General features: G+C 38.0%; 1 non-coding gene and 1 pseudogene across 1 annotated transcript; both read left to right on the top strand.

Annotated features, from left to right (window-relative positions):
* Window positions 1-2,179: 2,179 nt before the first annotated feature.
* LOC148208659 (small nucleolar RNA R71) lies at window positions 2,180-2,286 on the top strand. The gene has a single exon (XR_015788640.1). It is a non-coding gene; the product is annotated as a small nucleolar RNA R71 (small nucleolar RNA).
* An 11,708-nt stretch (window positions 2,287-13,994) lies between these two features.
* On the top strand, window positions 13,995-15,146 carry LOC148208658 (uncharacterized; annotated as a pseudogene).
* The last annotated feature ends 2,934 nt before the right edge of the window (window positions 15,147-18,080 follow it).

The following is an 18,080-nucleotide window of genomic DNA, read 5'->3' as shown; positions in this document are numbered from 1 at the left end:
GAGAATTTCTTTCCTTACAACCTCTTTCATCTTCGGGTTCAACCGCCTTTGACTCTCAATAGAGTTCTTAGCATCTTCTTCCAATAGAATTTTGTGCATGCAAAAGGCCGGGCTTATCCCTCGGATATCTGCTATCGTCCATCCAATGGCCTTTTTGTGCTTCTCCAAAATCTGCAATAAAGAATATTCATTAGTAGGTGATAAATTGGAAGCTATAATAACTGGTAAAGTGTCGTTATCCCCTAGATACGCATATTTCAAATGCGACGGCAATGGCTTCTGCTCCAACGTGGGTGGTTCCACTATGGACGGAAGTAACGACTTGCATTCTTCTTTTTGTATTTTTTCAACAGGATTAGCCACATCTTCTGGTCCTTCTGCTATCTTATCAAGCTCTTCTTCAATCTCTGTAACTAATAAGTCATAAAACTCATCAAACATAATAGGATTCAAGCTATTTATAGCAGAGCACTCTTCAAAGTCTCCTGGTAATTTCATGGCGTCTAGAACGTTAAATTTAACTTCTTCATTATTTACCCTCATAGTAATTTCTCCCTTCCTCACATTAAAAACTGTATCCCCAGTGGCTAGAAATGGTCTTCCCAAAATAATGGGAACGTCTAAGTCTGCCTCGCAATCTAGAATGATAAAGTCCGCAGGGAAAATGAATTTGTCCACCTGGACTAAAACATCTTCTATCTTTCCCTCAGGTCTTATCATAGATCTATCTGCTAGTTGGAGGGTAACCGTAGTAGGTCTAGCTTCTCCTATGCCTAAAGATTTGAAAACTGATAATGGCATAAGATTAATGCTAGCGCCTAGATCACATAATGCCCTACCTAAGTTTTTTCCTCCTATGGAACATGGAATGGTAAAACTGCCAGGATCATTACATTTCATGGGTAGCGGGCTGCCTACAGCTTCACTACTACATTTTGTCATGGCTACCAGTTCATGCTCTCCTATTTTTTTCTTCCTAGAAACTATATCTTTCAAAAACTTAGCATAATTTGCCATATGTTCTAGAGCATCTACTAATGGTATATTTATATGCAGTTGTTTTAAAATATCTAAAAATTTTCTAAACTGGGAATCATTAGTTTTCTTAACTAATCTTTGTGGAAACGGGGGAGTAGGGGTAAAAGAAGGTTGTACCTGTGGAGGAACACTCGGGGTGTCCTCATTACCTTTTCTAATATTTTCTTTTTCTGGTGTTGTTGGATTTTCTGGTATCCTTACAGTTGGTTCAGTGGACGGAATCTGTACATCTGTTGTTGGCATTGTTGGTCCATCATATGCCAGTCCACTCCTGAGGGTGACAGCTTTGCACTGTTCTTTCCCTTCTCGTTTTGGTAATTCAGTATGGCCTGGAAAAGAACCTTGTGGTCTATTCTTCAATTCATTGGCGAGCTGTCCCAATTGGGTCTCGAAATTCCTCATTGATGCCGCTTGGGATTGTATCACTGCGTCGGTTCGGGCCATGTACTCCTTCATCATATTCTCAAGATTTGAGTTGTTATTTTGAACTGGTGGAGTCTGTGTTCTCTGATTGTACTGCTGTTGCGGTGGTGGGATGTATTGCTGTGTAGGTGGAACATAGGACTGCTTGTTCTGCTGGCTCTGCCCTTGATTAAAACCGCTCGAACCTCCTTGTCCTCCCCATGAGAAATTAGGGTGGTGCCTCCAACCTGGGTTGTAGGTGTTCGAATATGGGTTAAAGTTCCTATTGTTCCCATGTCCTACATAAAAAACGGAAGCAGGGTTATGTGGACAATTATCATAAATATGGTTTTCACTGCAAAATGAACAAATGAGATCGTTGACTTGGCAAACAGGGGCAGGAGTGCAATAATCCGACTGCACAGGTTGTATTGGCGTGGCTAATGGATTTTTTATTCCCAATGCCATCTCTTTCAGCCTCTGGTTCATTGTAACCATCTCTTTTTGCATCGAGGTCGCAATGTCCAGAGCCAAAACTCCAGCTGGATCTTGCTTCTTTGGTGCTGCCCTAGATCTTTGCGAACACCATAGTTCGTTGTGTGAAGCTAAGTCATTTAGGATGTCAACTATCTCGTTGAATGTCTTCTTTGTAAAGGCTCCGTTGGCGGCATTGTTTAGCATCATCTTAGTAGGATGATCTAAACCTCTAAAGAAATGTTCTATCTGGATGCATGCCGGCAAGCCATGGTTCGGACATTTCCTGATTAGTTCTTTAAATCTCTCCCACGCCTCGTGAACAGGTTCACGATCATACTGTCTAAAGGAGATGATCTCCTCTCTGATATCAGCGTGGCGAGTAGGTGGGAAGAATTTTGTTAAGAACTTCTCCACTAACGACCCCCATGTGGTGATGGATCCCGATGGAAATGCATTGAGCCATGCTCTAGCTTGGTCCTTCAAAGAAAATGGAAAAAGTGTTAGTCTCAGAGCATCGTCTGTTATACCAGGTAATCGAAATGCATTTGCAATTTGAATGAATGATTTCAGATGATCATGTGGATCCTCATGTTCCTGCCCTCCAAAATGTCCAATTGTCTGCAACATTTGGAACATCATTGGTTTAAGCTCAAAGTTTGCGTGGGCTGGAATAGGGTTGACTATCCCTGAATCAAAGTTCTGAAAAGCCGTGGCGGCATATTCTCGCATTGCCACGTCTCTGTTGTCCGCCATCTGGATATGGTTGAATTCATCATTTCTCGCATGATCCCTCATATTACCGTTAACAGCAGGTGGATCAACCGGATCACGAGGTGGAATATCTGCCATTGATGTGCTCGTACTCTCTACCTCACTTTCAGGACTGATTTCACCTTCTCTCTCTTTTTGCTTTTCTAGTTGTTTTCGAAGTCTTTGCTCCTTTCGAGTTTTTCGAAGGGTCCGCTCAATGTCAGGGTCAAGGGGTAGAAGAAAAGATCTTGTGCTCATGCACTTTAACTTACCCTTGTGAGATAAACGACCAAAAATATAGAACAAAAACGGTGGATGGAAATTACACCCAACAACAATTCACAAAAATAAAAACTAAAAGAATTTGAAAATAAATTTTAAAACTAAAGTCCCCGGCAACGGCGCCAAAAACTTGACTGGGCGTTTATGCTGAACGCACGCGCTAAGCGTGGTAACAATTATATAGATGCAAGCGCACACCTATCAGAGTAAATATAAAATGGATGGAGTATCCAAGTATCGATCCTCAAGGACTTCTAAACAATTTCCAAACTCTAAAGTTTTAAAGAATAGTGAATGTTGGAATGAGTGATTCTTGTAAAATGGGAAGTGGTCACAAATAATGGTTTGGATTTGGGATTTGGACTTAGAATGATAAAACCTAGCCCGAATTACTTCAAGTTAGCCAACAACGAATCAAGGACATGCTAAGGACAATATGCATTTTACTTTAGAAACCAACGACTACGCTTCTCACTTGACTTATGTCTAAGCAAGTTCAAAGTCCTAAGACATTCCCTAATATGTCTATTATGAGATATATCTTAGTTTTAGGATGGAAATAGTCGCAACCTCGGGTTAAGGTCCTATGTCTAGGCTACTTAAGCGGAACCCTTATGTCTAAGGCGCTCCTCTCCTCGGTTTAACCACTCAACAATGCAAATAAGCAACCTTTTCAGTATTGACTTGTTAAGACTTACAGTGGCCTTCTCTAAATCCTAACTTTTTGGGAAAACATGTTGAGCAATGAATGGAAAGCAAAAACACTTCTTCTTAGCAACCCTTTTTAGACATAAAAGGCTAACTATCCATAACCGGGCTAGAGACGGGAATTTAGAAAGACATATTGAAGAAAATACAGCAAGTAAAATGGTTGAATGTGGAATGCATGTGTGAAAAACAAAAGTTAACTAACGGAGAGTTTTTATCGGGATTGAGAGCTTCGCCCTTCTCTTTCAAGCAAGGGGGAGTGTCACGTGCTCTTTCCTCCAAAAACACAACTCTCTTAACTAAAAATAAAGTAAAGGCAAAGGGAAGATAAGCAAAGTGCTGGATTTTTATATATTTGAATAAGTAGAAAATGACTAAGTACAAATGGAAACAAAACAAAGCTCAATAAAGGAATGTAAAGTGCTCGGGATTTAAAAACCAAAAGTAACTAATGAAAGCAACTCAAAAGTACTTAGAAAGCAACAAAGAAACACTAAAAATGATCAAGAGAAGGAAGCAAGGCTTGATGATTTTGGTGGAGAAGTTGCTGGAATTTATAGCTGTGCAGAATTGGTTAGGTAGGTCCTAAAACGATGGTGAATCACCCATTTCCAACTCTTTTGACTGACCAAATCGTGCTCAAACTGATAGTGGAACACTTCTTCTACACGTATGCATCGGTTGGAACCACCAAAATGCATTGGAAGACGCGTTTCATTAAGGGCAAAGTTGGAAGGAAACCTGTTTTTCTGCAGGCTTCCCAGGCGTCTGGCGCCTCCCATGTAAGTTTTTCCGTCTTTTTGCTTCTTTTGATTAATTCGCACTCCCAAATGGTCCTAAAATGTCATAAATACAATATAAGCCAACCACAAACCATAATATATGAATTTTGCATGAATTGAAACTCAAACGATCGCGAAAAATCCGAAACAAAGCTGAAACATTGTAAAAACAGCATCTAAAACGTTCTTTTTACGCATGTAAACAAGCGTAATCAACGTTAATTAAACCCCCTGTCAAATATTATCTCTAAACCCGAGATAAACAACTCCCTGTGAAATATTTATATAAAATAAAGCTCCAACTCTATTCAATACATCAAAATTAAAACAAAAATAAAACATCAATTCTATAAATTCTCATCCAAACGTCCTCCGTGGACAACACCACAAGGCAAATCCATTATTCCAACTAAACGAACTCAATGAATGGAAGAAAAATAAATGAAACACCTATCCCGAGTCAAGGTAAACAATAGGTGGGAAACTCCCAACAATCAAATAGGACAAGTAGTCTATTGCTAAAACAATATTGCCTAAATCATCTAAACCTAACCTAAACGAAGATAACTACGCAGCCTATGGGGGCAAAGGATGCAATAGCTTCGGGTAGAGCAAAGCCCAAAATGGCATAACCAAATGATTGTTTAGCCAATGATGGATTTCGCGCCACGGAATGGATCAAAGAACTGAACACGTTTCCAATACCGACTGCAGCTCCCCTCCCGCTCAGTCCAGTCCGGGAATCCTCTTCGTGATTTCCAAGAAGTGACAAAGAAAGAATAGGAGAAAGGAGTGTAGGATTGGTATGGATCGCGCGCGGGCTGCCCCAGCTCCTAACTCATCCGGAGAATGCATTGGGTCCCTGTGTTGATTTGATGATCTACTAGTTGATTCAAGATCTGGGTGATTCACCCCATTTAACTAGTGCCGAAATAGGCCGGGAATCCGAAATGATGGCACAACACAAGCCGCCATACCCCGGAGGCTCCGCTTTGCCGCAGATCCACTCAGGTTTCGTCCCGAACTTCTCCTTGACCCATCCTCTTTGATTCAGATTGTGGGGCATTCAATGCACTTGATGTAGACCAGAAAGAAGAGGCTTTCTCTTGTCATGTCTCCTCCACGTCATCGCCATGGTCGCCAACAAACTCTCCGCCTGAAAACAACAATTTTAGAGGGGGGGGGGGGTGAGTATATAAAATATACTCCGTAAGTAGCCCTCACCTATCACACACAAACATCATGCTCAAAAGCCATAAAGAACACATACATAGTCATGCTGTATCATTACATCATACAATCAACCATAGACATACTCTATAAGTCCCGGTGCTAACCACAACCATGTAAAATCAACTACCGTCCACTTGGCTCCCTAACACCTCAAGTACATCTATGTTCACCTCAGCTATTCAAGCTTTCCAAGGCTACTTTGTTTGGTAGTGTCGGCCCCTGACCATTTTTACCCAGAGCCCCGATACTACTACATCAACCTCAGCCACTTATCCCCAAGCCTCGATGTCTTTACAATCTATTGGCCCTTGACCATTTTTACCCAAGGCCCCAATAGTTTCCTTTTAAGAGACTCCTCGCATCGACCCTCGACCATTTATACCCGAGGCCTCGATGTCTTTACAATCTATTGGCCCTTGACCATTTTTACCCAAAGCCCCAATAGTTCTCCTTTCGAAAGACTCCTCGCATCGACCATCGACCATTTATACTTGAGGCCTCGACGCTCATCTTTATCCAATATTGGCGTATCGACCCTCGACCATTTATACCCGAGACCTCAATACCCAATTAGTGACGTATCAGCCCCCGACCATTTATACCCGAGGCCCTGACACTCACCCATTCACTTACCACAATAATCCAACATTCCTTATCATAACCAACTCCACAACACCCCTAACCTGCGCACCGGGTCCGAAAACATGTTCCTATTACACCCACATCTCCTAAGAAAATAATATGACTCGAACCAGCACGCTCACATCATAAAGGAACATTTATATATATACATTCAACCAGCACGCTCACATCATAAAGAAACGTTTATATATATATATATATATATATATATATATATATATATATATACAATCAGCACGCTCACATCATAAAGAAAACATAATCGCAATAATTCCATTTTAACGAGCATCCTTAGTAAACACACATCATTTCCACAACCATTCTCAGTAGCTAAACAAAACAAAACTCCGTCATTATCACCGACGAACATTCAACACTACGCCAAGCATACAGGTTAACACAAGCGAGAGTTATCTAGCACAATAACGTATCAGATTTCAATATTAAAGATCATAAACAGCACCAAGGAAATCAGTTAATATACAATAACGCAAGCACACGCTCCTTGTCTACTTACTTTTCATTACCCGATAGGCCACCAATCCCAATCATGGTCCTCTGTTAAGATTCAATCACATCATTCCCAAGTCACCCACAATATCAAGTACGAACAACCAAATGACTAGTTACGTTATCACTATAGACAAAACATACGATAACAAACCGCTACTACCAGTCCGTTCCATCTATTCAGCAACCCCAACCAATCTTTCAAATGCATCAACAAGCCATTCACACATCTAATCAACACACAATTATCCAACATGCTCTTCATCGTACAAAACAAAGAAAATCTTCCAACTAAGCAAACATAAACTAAATAACATAAAACTATCACGTGAATTTTCAATCCCAAGACATGCTTTCAAACATCAAAGCTTAATCACTTCCAACCATACCGAGTAGCAACTTTCAAGGCACATCCAATAATCATGATACAAAATATTTTCCTAATATATAAAAGGAAAAGAAAAAAAGAAACAACAAGAATGCAACCCCACGATAACAACTAGAAGTCCTCAAATGATGCCCAACAAATTCTAAATACATGAGATATTTAAGTATAGCAAAGTTAAGTACGAAACCATCTCAATAACACCTATTAACTCACACACCCGCCCCTTGGTGCTACTTACAACCAAGATCCTAACGTGGTACTGAGCTCGCCGCAAGGTTCCTAAATCCAGAGAAAACAATCAAACTTGGGTTAGAGTTCACTTTATAAACACTTAATTTGCATCGAACTAAGTTTAGATGATCTGTTACCCATTATCTCACCATAAAACCTCTTGGGTTAGGAGTGGGTCGACGCCGAGGATTTTTTGGCTCCAAAATTCGACTTCGAATGGCCTTAGGCTTGCTGAACCGATGTCAAAAAGCGATGGGTAATGCTGAAAATTACCGAAACAAGGAAGAACGTCACAGGAACTTGCTGGGCTTCACGGATCTATGTTGTTTGGGGTCATTGAATACACCCAACGCCGAGGGTCGTTGTCAAAATGTCACAGGTTGTTGTAGGGAGAGTCACTCGCTGCCTCTGCTTGCAGGATCTAAGCCGAACTGTCGGGTTTGCTCGAATGTTGACACCCACGAAGGAAAACGCCAAAGAAAACACCGAGGAAGGCTGTGGTTGCTGCATAACTCGTCGCGCCGCCATTTTTGTCGGGAAATCGCACCGCCGCTGTTGTAACGTTGTCGAGGATCGATGCTGCTGCTACTCGAGGAACACCAACGCGGTTTTGCTGCTGCTATGGGTTTGATCGATCAGTCGAAGGTGTCGCCGATAGGAAATCGCGTCGACGTCCACCACTACAGGCCACCGTCGTTGTGGTTATTGTGAACCGCCGCCGGCTGCTCACCGTCGATGCTGCTGCTAGAGCGTGGTCACCAGAGAAGAACAGAAACTCGAGGGGGGGGGGCTGGCCGCTGGAGAAACAAAGGAAGGGGAAAGAAGAGGAAGAGATGAGATGGTGCCCTAGATGTGTTTTCCCCTTTTTATTTTTTATTTTCGTTTTAACTTGATTTAATTCCTTTTCCTTTAATTTGTTTTAAAACTTATAGCTCAATCCCCAAAGTCCCAAATGAGTAACACAAAGTCCCAAAAGAACAAGTCCAAAATTTCATTTTAGAAATCGAATAAACCCACAACAATCCGAAATAAAATAGTTAATTTAAACTCTAAAACCCAAGAATAATAATCCAGTAAGTAGAAATTAAGAGTCCCAAAACCATGGGTTTAAGATTTAAATAAAGAAATCTCCTGCACTGATCGAGAACTTGAGTTATCCTAATCCAACAGAATTAAACTAAATTCTAATTTAACCAACATCAGAACTCCAAAATTATAAAATCCAACAATTAAAATTATCAGCTTCGGCAAAATCCAAAGGCACTAATGATATCTTAAATTAAACATACCCGAGAACGCGGGGCGTTACATCTAAAAAGTGACAATTTAGTCTCCGATCCTTAGAAAATAATTATAAAAAAATGTCAAGAAAGCAATTAGCAAAAAAGAAAGTAATTCAAGAAGAACTTTTGATTTGATTTCTCTGTTTGAACACAGTAGGCTCTCACCTTTAAATATAGGGGTGAGACAACAAAAGTTAGAAATAAAATAGATTGATGAATTCGTAAAATAGTAGTGACACAAATATTAACAATATCAATTTGAACTTTGAAAAGATTATGGAGTTGTTCGAAAACCAACTTGGTCGACTTACTTGCACTTTATAACATCCCCGCACATGGGAAGGTGAGAAAACTAGCTTGAGTTTAGAACACATATACACAAATTGAGAGTTGACAAGAGGTTTGGTGAGGTAGTCAACGGCTTGATTGGCAGGGGGAACATATCGAACATCAAGGTGGTTATTAAGGACCTAGTCACATACATAATGAATATTGATCTCAATGTGTTTGGTGCGCACATGAAACATGGGTGAGAGCCTAAGGCACCAGCTCTGAGATTATCACACCAAAGTACTAGTGTAGTGGAAAGAGGAAAGTCAATCTATTGAAGAAGCTGTCAAACCCAAGTGATTTCAGCTGAGGCATGGGCCAGAGCCCGATATTCAAACTCACTGCTGGACCGAAAATATCCTTCCGCTTCTTCAAAGGTTAGGATATCAATGAGTCACCAAGAAAACACAGTGTGTAGCAAAAGAATTGCGATCATTAATGCTAACGGCTCAGTTAGGTGTTGTAGGTGTTGCAAATTCAGTTTAGAGAGTATATCGTCAATATAATTTGCTTAACTAAGTAAGAGACCCATAGCAAGTGGTCAATTTGAATGTCGAGGAAGTAGCTTAATTGATCGAGATCCTTGCGGACAAATCGATTGTCTAGCATGCAAATGAACTTATCAATGAATGTGATGTCATTTCCTATGAAAATAGTGTCATCAACATAGATGAGAAGGAGAATAATTATAGAGTCAGAGTAGAGAGAGACATTAGATTTATAGTGTTTGAAGCCTCAGGATAATAACAGAGACTTTAAAACTCATCATTCAATGCCCATGGTGCCTATTTGAGGTCATATATTGTCTTATTTAGTTTGCAGATGCGACTAGGAAATGTGGAATGTTCAAAGCCTGGTGGTTGAACCATGTAAACACCTTTTAGGGTGTCATTCAGAAAGGCATGATTAAAGTAAAGTTGTCTAAGTTGCCACCAAGAAGAAACGGTTAGGAATATAACAATGTGTATGGCGAAAGTCTTAACAAATCGATGAAAGGTTTTGAAATAACCATCAACAGGATGTGGTGGAATCTCTTGGCGATAGGACATGCTTTGTACCTTTGAATGGACCCAAGGGAGGTTCACTCGATCCCAAAGACCCACTTGCAACCAAATACATTGTGAACTGTGGAGGATGAATCAAGGTCATAGTGTTATGGATCAGTGCCAAACGTTTAGAATCTATTGCAACCTTCCACTGAGCGTTAGAGACCCGTATTACTTTGGTTAGTGACTAGTAATGGGCAGTGGCGGCAGCCCATATTTTAGGTTTAAAAATTCTGAACTTTCTACCGTTAATCATAGGATGAGAGTTCTATACTAGCAGGTGAGTGGGGTCCGACAAAGCCACATAGTATAATAAGTCCTAATCAATGTCTTATTTACTATTTTAAACAATTTTCATTAATCTTCATGATCCTTATCAAAATTTTCGTGGACATCAATATTAACACATAAACATTATTAATATTTTGTAAATATGATAAAAATGACTCAATTATAAACTATAGCTTAATTAAGTTATATAATTAATGTTTCATTTATTAATTCAATCAATTTTTATTAATATCCTCTGTGGCTTTCATAACTTTTTTTGTAAATTTCCAAAACATTGATATTTACATATATTACTTATATTTCTATATATGAGAATTAAAATGGTAAATTTTAATTTAATTTAGCGACAACTAAAGTTTTCTTTTTTCCAAATAATTTTCAATAATTTTCATGATTTTTATGATTCACCCGAAATTTCCGTCGACATCCATAAAATTGAGACCTCAACATTTCGACGATATCAACCTTTCGAATCTTGATTGAGATTTGTTGATAAACATTTTCAAACACTAGTTAGAATCACATGCATTTTCACGTGGTTTAAAATTTTTGGCCCGTATTTTTTTTACGATTTCAAATTTGAATGAATATACTTTTCATTGAGTTTAAATATTAAATGTTTTGACATCAATTTAAAAATAAACAAAAATGATAGAATTATAGAGAATACATAGATAATTAAAATTTAATCACAGTGCAATTCAGATGAAAGTGGCAATAATATAAGTTAAATTTAAAAAAAATAAAGAAGCATGTAATAAATTAAATTTGGATTAAATAAGAATCTCATATAATTTTGATTTGCATTGTGAACAAAATTATGAATAAAATTGAAAAAAGAATTGAGATTATGAGACTAAGTGAGAAATTATGAGATGAAGTGATACGCAACAACCCAAGCGTATTGGACTACTCGAGGCACAAGCCACTTGAACTCAATCCTATAATTGGTTTCAACCCAAAATGCTAAGAGTTAGATGGATTACCTTTGCAGTTGTTACCTTGAGCAGACAGAATACTCACTATGCTCGAGGTCGGAAACAATCAACGAGTCTGATGACTAATCAAACAAGCATGCTTCGAGGGTAAAATATGAAAACCTAAGTTCAACCACACAAAGGAATTCAACACTCTCACAACTTTATTGATCATTCCAAGATGATTTCAAATAAAGGGGAACAACTAAGGCCCATGACCTTTACAAAGGAAATAACAAAATAAAAAATAAAATAAAAAATGATAAATTACTAAATAATGAAAAAATTTCATAAAATTACAAATAGAATAAAAACCAAAATCATTCCTCAATTGTTCTTCAAACAAATTAGGAGAATATATTCCTAAATTGTTCCAATAGTGGGTGACAAGGAACAAGGTTGGTGCCAAGGGGGTGACATGGTGGGCGGTGGTGTGCACAAGTGAGCGCGCGCGTGGGGCGACATGGGGATGTAGGGGATAGGGCGTGGGGCGCACAGCAAGGGTGGCGTGCATGAGCGCTGGCGACAGCAGGACGCGCTTGCGAGGTTAGCAAGGCGTGGGCGCGAGCACGCGTAGAAGCGCTGACGGTGTGGGCATGCAAGCGCAGCGGTAGGCAATGTGGCGTGCGCGCTAGCGACAGGTGAGGGCGCGAGGTGGCAGGCAACATGTGCTGTGAGGTTAGCGAGGTAGGGGGCGCGCGTGTTGTCGTGCATTTAGCAGGGCATGGGCACTTGTGGCCATGCGATGGGGCATTCGTGTACTTGATTTGTCTTTGGGGTGTTGTCACTCGTTCAGCTTCTCCTCCGCTCCTCGCTTCTTCTTGACCCTTGTAGATTCTTCATTAGCCTTCAAAATGGTCAAAATTTATTGTTGGGTCCAATGAAGTCTTCTTCGTTTTAGGGTGTAACGGTTCGTTTTATATATATATATATATATATATATATATGATATTTTAGTAGTTTAAGCCAATAAACTAGAGAACTGTCTTTTTAAAATTTTCGTTCCCCTAAAGATTTTTTTTTCTAATTTAGTCTTTTTGTTATTTATTATTATCTTTTCTAAAAAAAAAGATAATATTTATTAGGTAAGATTGGATTAAATAAAACATATTAAGAAAATAAAAGAAGGATAAAAGAAAGATAAAAGGAATTAAAAAAAAAAGGAATAAAAGATGGGTTGGGCTTAGAATTAGTTAAAAAGAATATAATAACGCCCTAGGTTATATCCTTATCTTTCCTCTCTCTCTATTTTCCCTCTGCCAAAATTGTTTTATTTTCTCCACTCTCCCTCGCACACGCATCCAACGTCAGTCCGGTAAGTCACAAATAAATTTTGGTTAGGTAATCCTTATACTAGGTGTTAAATTTTATCAATTGAATCTTATTGTTTTTTTTTTTAATTTTAGTTAATTTTTGGGATATTGATTTAGGTTGGGCCAGTAAATTTCATAGATTGAGCAATAATTATTTTGGATCGTTATTGAGGTAAGTAGCTTTGCTTTCTGAATGCCTTAGGGCTAGGTTGAAGTTTTTATATGATGTTTTGAATGACTACATGCTTATTGTTGTTTGTGAATTGAATGTTATGTGAAATTATTGTGCTGCATTAGAGAATGTTTAATTATGGGACCTCAAGCATGATCTTGAATGTGAAACTGTTTATATATATATATATATATAAAAGTTGTGGCAACAATCGTACTGCAATGCACATACTAGACTGAAATTGAAGACCTAGGTGGGTGAGACTTTGCTCTGCTGACTAGGTGCCAACTACCATCAGTTTGGGTAGAATTTCCAAGGAAACCCACCTTTATACCATAATGGAGTTGGTTTCGTCTGTGTGAGGTTGAGTTAATTGCTCACTTTGACAAAAAGGAAAATAAAGAAAATGAAAAAGACAAGGAAAAGAATTTGACTGAATAAGTATTTATGTCTCACATGTTCATGTTGTATGTGTATCTATGTTTGATCCCATTAAGTGGGTTACTTACTGGGTATTTTTAATACTCGTCCCTTTCCACTTATCTTTTTTTTAAGGAATAATAAATACGTACAAGGTGTGTGACAAGGATGTCTGCAGGTTGTGCCATGGGTTTTTGCTTCCGCTTTATTTTCATGTTTTTTTTAATTATTATTTGCATTATGAATCATTTATCTTAATATAATGTTTTATGTAAACTATTTATGAGATCCGAAATAAAGTTTTTTTTTTTAATTTAGTTTATATAGTTATTTTATGAGATTATATTTTGTTTTATTTATTATCATTTATTTTTAAAAGGCTTTTTAAAATATTGAAAGCATGCATATAGTAACATCCCTTAAAAGTTTAAGTCTCAAAAAGTTGGGTAGTTACAGTTGGTATTAGAGCCACTTACTAGTCTTGTAGACTTGCTTACATTGTAAGCATTAGTGTGTCACCATGGCCAAGCACGCGAACACCTTGTCACCGCCAGGTATGTCTTCTGTTTTAGCAAGTTTTGTTTTATATAAGGAAAAAAAAGGTGTAACAGGCATAAAGAATATATAATAGTATGTTGTATTGTTATGAACATGCGGTATGTTTGATGTTTGATGGTGTGATGTTAAACTAAGCTGAACAATGTTGTAGTTATTAGAATATGCCTCCACGTAAAAGAAGGTCTGTGAGACGGGATGAGCTAGATAAGGATGTTGACCCTGAGACAATAGAGCTGATGGTGAATAACCAAACTTCAGGTTAGATGGGAATTCCATCAGTGGTTCAACCTCCTAGTCAAACGGGGAATCCACCAGTGGGTCAAACTTCTGGACAAGCACAACCTACTATAGCGTCCTTGGTGATGGAGACTCTACAGACACTTGTTCAAATTGTTGTCTCTAACCAAATGGCTCAACTAACTTAAGATCGAGGGAGCATGTCAATATAAGCTAAATATCTGCGAGATTTTAAGAAGTACGACCCTTGCTCTTTTAACAGACTATTTGTAGATCCGACGTTGGTAGAGGCTTGGTTATCCTCGATAGAGACTATCTTTCGTTATATGAGGTGTTTAGAGGAACAAAAAGTGCAGTGTGTTGTCTTCATGCTGAAAGATGTTGCCCTTTTATGGTGGGAGTCTGTAGAGAGGTCCATCAATGTTAGTGGAGGCCCGGTCACATAGTTGCAGTTTAAGGAGGCTTTCTTCCTACAGTATTACCTAGCGATCACCCGATTCAGGAAACAAGTGGAGTTTCTAAACCTGAAGCAATGTAACAGATCAGTGGAGGAGTTTGAGAGGGAATTCACAAAATTGTCTCGTTTTGCCCCTGAGCTAGTAGACACAGAGGCCAAGAAGACTGAACGATTCATCATGGGCCTGAAGGATGAGATTCAAGGTTTCGTGGTAGCTCTCTCCCTGCCAGATTATGCTACAGCACTTCGAGCAGCTGCATTGATTGATAATCGTTCAACAAGTGAGCCCCAACTGCCCTCCGAACTAGGATCTTCCACTGGACGGAAAAGAAAGTACGACCAAGCATCTTGTAATCCACAACAATTTCAGGATAATTTTGCCACAATGAACCAAGCTCAAGTTCAGAGACAACCATCTAATCGACAGCAAGACCCTAACTATGAAATACCAGTATGCAGTACTTGCGACAAACGTCATTGGGGGCGTTGTTTGTTAGGAACTAGAGTTTGTTTTAAATGTGGCAAGGAAGGACACATTGCTATAAATTGTCGTGAGGACAACACCCCAATTGATGCAAAAGAACCCTCTAATGTAAACCAGTCAACCTTACGTAAGTAGACTCGGCAATATGACAAACTTTAATCATTACCTGACATGAAGTGAAGGAGTTAGATTCCTAGTAAGAGGTACACTACCTTTCTTTATTTCTTTCTTTTTTTTAGACCCTACATTGATACTTGTTTGTGTTAGATTTGATTTACTCTTTTATATATGCTTTGTTGGTAAATTAAGTTTAGGTTAGAGTTGTAATTGTTGAGTTAAGTTTTATTAGTGTGATATAACAATAAAGAATACTGCCTTATCTAGTAAATTAGCAACTTTCGAGGACGAAAGTTCTTTAATGTGGGTAGATTGTAACACCCTGTATTTTTTTTATATATGATATTTTAGTAATTCAAGCCAATAAACTAGAGAATTATCTTTTTAAAATTTTCGTTCCTGTAGAGATTTTTTTTCTAATTTAGTTTTTTTTGTTATTTGTTATTATCTTTTCTATAAAAAAAGATAATATTTATTAGGTAAGATTGGATTAGATAAAGCATATTAAGAAAATAAAATAAAAGAAAGATAAAAGGAATTAAAAAAAAAAGAATAAAAGATGGGTTGGACTTAGAATTAGTTAAAAAAATATAAAAAAAACCCTAGGTTATATCGTTCTATTTCCTCCCTCTCCATCTTCCCTATGCCAAAACTATTTTATTTTCTCCTCTGTCCCTTGTATACGCATCGAACGTCAGTCCAGTAAGTCACAAATAAATTTTGGTTTAGTAATCCTTAGGGGTATTTAAAGAACCCGACAACCCGACAAACCCAACCCAATCCGGGTTGAGTTGGGTTGAATCTAACATTGGGTTGGGTTGGGTTGGGTTGGAAAATTACCAACCCGACTGGGTTGGTCGGGTCTCGGGTTGACCATTGAAAATCCCGGGTCAACTCAACCCGACCCAAGATTATATATATATATATATATATTACTAATAATCCAATTTTACAAATATATAATAAATTAATAATTATTAATTAAAATCTTACTTTTTATATTCAATCTCTTTTGGGTTTTATGTCCTAAAACTCATAGTTTGAAAATGCCGGATATACTTTTATCATTCAATAAAGTTGTTATTGAAGGTTTTAATCAATAAATAGTTATTGATCCAATAAAATATTGTTAATAGATCTAAATTCAATAAACTAAGGATCCTAGACTGTTACATGAGACTCAAACTTTATGTAAAGACATAAATATGGATCAAGTCTGAGTTAACAATCTAAATGGTCTATAGTATAGGAATAAGGTTGGGCGCCTTATTCTGGAGGCACTATAGATGCGGCTCACTTTGTAGCTAGTACAAACGATGTGATCCTAATTCGTTTATGTGAAGACATGCGAGTGGGGGCGTCCCGTGCAAAGAGTTTGCATATGATCGGACCATGAGATAGTTACTTTTACTTTATAACACCGTTTACTATCTGAAACTGACTATCTTGACTTTGATGGCCTAGGTAACTCGATCTTAATCCTGAGCTAACTATGAACTTCTGTTTACTCGAGATTATCCTTAGATCTGCATGGGTGAGAGCAGCTCAACATCGCTGGCTCAATAAGCCTCTCATTTTAGGGATAAGACCAGGTAGATAGCTAGGGACGTAGGGTGCAAGAAAGAATTCACTTCTACCCAATTTTGGGATAGTAAAGATGTTGTTCAAGGGCTGAATCCAGGTCTTGAACAATTGGCGTTACCCTCATCAAAAGGTTTGAGAGGATTTTTTGATTTGATAGTTGGACTACAAATCATTGTTCATTAGAGGATCAATGGGACTTAAGGAACAAGAGGTAATTACATGGGTAAAGCGGTATTTTGACCGAGCTGTAATTATGAACAACTGTGAAGGATCGACTTACCGATCATGGTTATATCAAATGAACATAATATATCAATAGTGAGGAGAGTGCAGCTACGGGCTTTAGTGGAGTGACCCGGTAGTTAAAGAATGTTGGTTAACTAGGTTAAAGAGTTTAACCGGTTAATCTTGGATCGTTGGAGCTCATGATTTGTAGATCCATAAGGTCCTCTGGCTAGCTCATATAGGAATAAACTTGGAATAATTTGAAGGATTAATTCGAACCGTACGAATTAGGTTAATCATATGAGATATGATTAAGTAATTGATATATGATATCAAATTGAGAAATTTGGTCAAAATATTTAAATAGGATTTAAATATTAAAATTATGAATGCAGATTCATAATCGAAGGCATGAATTTCATCAAACAGTCGGATTTCGAAAAAAGTCAAATAGTTGACTTTGACCAGAGAAATTCAAAGGTTGACTAAGAAGATTAAAATAATGTTTTTAATCAAGTTGGTGGAAAATTCCACTAACTTGTTGACTGGAACATTTTAATAATCTCAAAAAATCCACTTTTTGACACTTAACTATGACATGCATGAGTGAAATGTGTATTGTAAGCTTTTGGTGAACTTAAACATGTATTTTGACACTTAGCCATGCCATGCATGAGTGGAATGTGTGTTGTAAGTTTTTGGTGAACTTAAACATGCATTTTGACACTTAGCCATGCCATGCATGAGTGTAATGTGTGTTGTAAGCTTTTGGTGAATTTAGACATGCATTTTGACACTTAAGCCATGTCATGCATGAGTGGAATATGTGTTGTAAGTTTTGGGTGAACTTTGACATGCAAGAGTTGCATGTAATTTGCCTATTTAAGAGGTCTTTGTTCAAACATTGAAATCTCTTAGAACCTTTGGCCATTTGAGGTTTTTCAAAAAGCTTACATAACTCATTTTAGCTCGATATTTCTCCCAATTTTTCCTTCTCTAAAAAGAGTCCCACCACTCTATTCCAAGCCTTGAGAATAGCTAGGAAAATCTCTTGGTGGTCTTCATTAGACCTATTTGAAGAAATTTGAAAAGCTACAAAAGTATGTGTTTTTCTCTACTTTTCTCTAAGCATCATAATGTATG

Source organism: Momordica charantia (genome assembly GCF_013281855.1).
Source record: "Momordica charantia cultivar OHB3-1 chromosome 10 unlocalized genomic scaffold, Mcharantia_2.0 BLBB01000010.1, whole genome shotgun sequence".
Lineage (NCBI taxonomy): Eukaryota > Viridiplantae > Streptophyta > Magnoliopsida > Cucurbitales > Cucurbitaceae > Momordica > Momordica charantia.
This window is presented reverse-complemented; position numbering and strand designations above follow the sequence as displayed.